This window comes from Falco cherrug, chromosome 3 (genome assembly GCF_023634085.1).
Source record: "Falco cherrug isolate bFalChe1 chromosome 3, bFalChe1.pri, whole genome shotgun sequence".
NCBI lineage: Eukaryota > Metazoa > Chordata > Aves > Falconiformes > Falconidae > Falco > Falco cherrug.
In genome coordinates, this window is record NC_073699.1 from 94,626,642 (window position 1) to 94,630,912 (window position 4,271).

General features: G+C 52.0%; 1 long non-coding RNA gene across 1 annotated transcript; it reads right to left on the minus strand.

Annotated features, from left to right (window-relative positions):
* Positions 1-1,080: 1,080 nt before the first annotated feature.
* LOC129735733 (uncharacterized) lies at positions 1,081-3,393 on the minus strand. The gene is made up of 3 exons (XR_008731573.1): positions 2,404-3,393; positions 1,779-1,932; positions 1,081-1,180 (listed from the first exon to the last, which is right to left on the minus strand). It is a non-coding gene; the product is annotated as an uncharacterized LOC129735733 (long non-coding RNA).
* Positions 3,394-4,271: the final 878 nt, after the last annotated feature.

Consider the following 4,271-nt stretch of genomic DNA (forward strand, 5'->3'; position numbering starts at 1 on the left):
TTTGGTTTTTTTTTTTTCCCACCACAAGTAGACTTAATATTTCTTCAGAGGATTCATGCTCGTACTTGTACCAAGAAATCCTTCCCATTATCTTCTCCATCGCCCAGGCTGCAGTGCAGCCAGCAGCCTGCTACTATCCATCCCTGCCGTCTGGGGCTTGGGGCCACGGGGCTGCAAGGCTGGTGAGATGGGGGAGTTCCTGGGCTCTGAGGTGCACCAGGAGGACAGAGATCATTTTGTGCACTGCTAATCTTGCTCCGCAGGAGCACCAGCTTTTGCCTCTTTAGCACCTGCTAAAGGAGAGTTTGCGGGTGGGACACAGAGGCAGCAAGAAAAAGAAACTTCAAGCACGATTTTCTCCTTTCTTTATCAGTTAATGCTTGCCCCCAAAAGTGATGCAAAGGCAGGGGGGTGAATAGGTCTGAGTGGACTTCACATAACCAATGCAATCATCACACTTCGACATCTCTCTGCTTTTAGGAAGGGAGAAGCTTCGTCCAAAGCCCTAGGCAGCGACCCGGGAGCTCTAGGAAGTTCTTCCCAGCTCTGCCTCAGGCTTGAAATTTCAGGACTGTGGTGTCTTGCTGACAAACCTGAGCCATGGTAAACTGAAGATAAAATACCAGTGATCCTTTTAAACTTCCCATCCCCCCCAAGCATGCATTGCTCTGAGCTGTGCACATGTACTGACCTCTCCTAGCTGGGTCCTGGCGACAGGGTGATACACTGCCCAGACCTGCACTCCCTGAATGCCCCACAGGCGTTTGTCTCGCACAGAGCTAGCACCACGGGTGCGTAAGAGGGAGCAAGAAAGAAAAGGAAGCTGTTGCAACGTGCAGCAAATACAGATCCTAACATGGATCTTAGGACCCTAAAGCAATATGGATCCTAAGTCCATTCAGATCAGTCAGTGAGGGTTCCCGATGCCTTTACTAGGCTTCAGCTGAACACAGTAAAACCAGTAGTAAGTATCATGGCGGCAGGAATAGATTTTACAGTCCCTGCTGATGGGTCAAGCCCTGAACTGAACACTGAACTTGTCCACAGAAGTGACTGCTCCAGGAGAGCCACACCGGCAAAGCCATGGGGGGTGGGAGAAGGGTGCCTGTTCTCCCACCCACGGCCAGTTGGTAGGTGACCAGGTTACTCCACATGTCCAAGCTTGTTAATCTGACATCATCTGTGAGCAACAAAATGTGTCCATTAGAAACCGCCCACACCAGCTAGAGCTACTGACGGGAGACGGACTGCGACAGCAGGCAACTGGGGCTACCATGAAGTTGGAGCAAGAGGCCTGAAGGCTTCTTACCTCCCAGGGTTCAGATGGTGCCAAGCTAACCAAGCGTGGAAGGAGAGCTGCTCTTGCAAGGGTGTTTCTGCAACCAGCTGCATGAGACCACTGTCATGTGAGCTGAAGGAAAAACCCTGTTGTACAGATAGGGTAGGAGGCTGGACCAGTTGGATGCAATGCATTTTTAGAGCATGCTATTCTGGACAACAAGCTTTGGAAAGCGTTTCTGGAGGCTCAGCCAACCTCACAGTGCTGGCCTCAAAAATATTTAACACGTGCCTTTCTTAAAAAAGGCATTTTAAAGAAATCTGGGTTGCAATCTGAATGCAAGCAGCTTCTTTCAGCTCTCCATCCTCAGAAGCAACACAAGCAGATCAAGCAAATCAAAGGACTCAAACTGGCCCCGGTAGAGCCTCAGCCCAATGTCTGGGCTTGTTCCATAAGCCAAAAAGAACAGAAGGCGGCTGCAAAACCATTGCATAGTCACCTGGGAATTTTTCAATGCTGTGTGTCAGAGCAGTGGCTGCCACCAGTAGCACACCAGAGTCTTCTCCCTGGTTCTGTGCGGCCACCGAGCCATCGGCTGGGCTGTGGGACTGTCAGCTGTTACCGAGCAGCCCAGGCTACTCGCATTACAAAATCTGGAAGAGAAATGGAAGCTGAAACCAGAGAAGCTGCAAACAAGGGCTAGCAGCCTCCGGCAGCAGAGCAGGACAGGCTGCCCATCGGGAGTACCTCCAGCGCTTGGGAGAGGACATGTTGTCAGTGCTGGGCACTCAGAAAACCTACACGAGCACATGCATTTGCGCAATTCGCAGCGAACCACTGGCTCCCGACACATGCGCTGGCCCCCGCATCTGACATTCAGACAGGAGAACTTCAGAGGCTTGAAACAGGGGATGCACCTCTCTCCTGCCCCTGCTAACTCACAGCGGTTGCAAGGGGGAAAAGAGCAAACGCCGCCCCTCCAACCCCCTGCTGGCACCTCCCATCCCCAGCAATATGCCAGGCTGTTACGCCCTTACAAACGGGCACGGCCGAACCGCCTCCCCAGCCAAAGTAAGCTTTGTATCAGGGGCTAAAGATCACACTGTATCTATCTCCGAACACACCTTTGTTAGTTTTGGCTGCACCCTTTCAGGTATCACCTGCCTCCCCTGGCAAACACGTTCCTACCCCAAGTGCCACAAGCCCGCCGTGCTCCTCCGAGGACTGCTTTCGCCTGGCAGGGATCTGCGCACCTACCGCATCCACAACAGGCGAGCAGCCCAGGAGGGAGAGCCCCAGGACTAACGTGGCTGCGGCGAGCGTGTTGCAGGGAGCAGAGGAAGGAGCTGGCAGCAGATTCACAGTCAGGCTGCTGTTTGGCTTTGCTGGAAATAAGAGTGGAAAGCTGGCACCGATATCCAGCCGCCCCAACAAACATTGCATTCATATGCAGAGCTACGGAGCAAATGATATGTCAGTTGTTCATCTGGAGAACAGGTTTCACCAGCCTGGATTAAATGATTACGTTGCCGCAGCATGTGCTTCTTGCTGCTTTTGGAGATAAAGGAAGTCAGGCAAAAGTACTGCCGAGAGAGGCCTGACCCTGCAACCCAGCTCCCAGCACCTTTACGCTTGCAGAAGGTTCGAACCCACACGGAGCACGGGGGATGCAGCTCGGGTGCGTTTGAAAAGCAGCATTTTGGTGCTGATGCGCTGAAATCACTAATGCAAGAAAACACCTCGTTTGAGCACAGGAGGTGTATCCTTTGCCTCACATTAGTGCCTCCAGATGTGCACCAGACTGGCTGTATTTCTGAGCCTTCTGCTCCTCGTTCCCACAAAGCTGAAGGCAGGGTGAGTGCACTTGGAGGTCTAACAACACATGTGCAGCAGCGACAGGCTCCACCAAAGCCTGCGTCCTGCCTTCACAAAACCCCCGTTGAGTGACTCCCTTAGGATGTAATTGCAATCGACTTCATTCCAGGCCATGAGCATATGTCTGGCTACGGACATTACTGTGAGCACACAAGGAAAAAAAAAAAAAAAGAAGAAAAAAAAAAGAAACATAAAGGAGAAAGTGCAAAACAACACTTGCAATCCAAGCCCAGTTAGGATAAGGGGTGTTTTCCTCTATAGGAAAAGGTTTACTTCCCTACCTTGCTACCTTTGGTCAGCTTCCCTGCATTAGTCTTTTGCAAGTCAGAAAAGCAAGGCTGACACCAGCTTAGCAGACTCAAAACCACAATATTGCACTGAACCCACGGCCCCCAGCAGCACCCCCCGAAACCCTCCAGAGCCCACGTGGGCTAAAAGCCATTGCCCAAAGAGCCAACACAGTGACTTCAGGACTCTCACAGACCTCGGGGGGCCCCAAGCCCTTGCACTGGGAGCCCACAGCATCTTTCTCCACTCTGTGGCCTTTGGCAGGTCACCAGAGCTTGCCCCCTGGCCCCATCTCTCAGGGGACAATGTATCTGCAGCGGGGGTGGTGAAGGGCACAGGGATGCAGCCACAGCACACCGTGGGCAGCAGGAGCCAGAGCCACCACCCTCTGCCCCCAGTGTGTTTCGCAAGATGAACGGTAGCAGTAGCACTATCGCGTATGTACTTTTGTATTTGCTTTCTTTTTTTTTTTTTTTTTTTTCATTCCAGAATGAGCAAACCCACGCATCGGTCCATAGCTCACCTTCGGGAGCTGTACAAACACTGCTCTGGGGAAGCTTCTTACAAATAGCCGGCAGTGAGCACCCAGCACCCAATGCTCCAGCCCAAGCAGTTGCAGATGGCAAACCTCTAAGCTATCCAAAGTAAGGTCTCGTCAATGGGAAGTGTCAGGCAGGCCTAAGCAACACTGAACTGCCCTCCCCACATCAAGTGGCCATGAAAAAACATAGGATTTGTCCAGCTGGATGGCTCCCAGTCAGGCATTTACATTTGTGACTCGTGGACGAGTCTTCAAAAATACATCCCAGTGCACGTACAGATATACTCG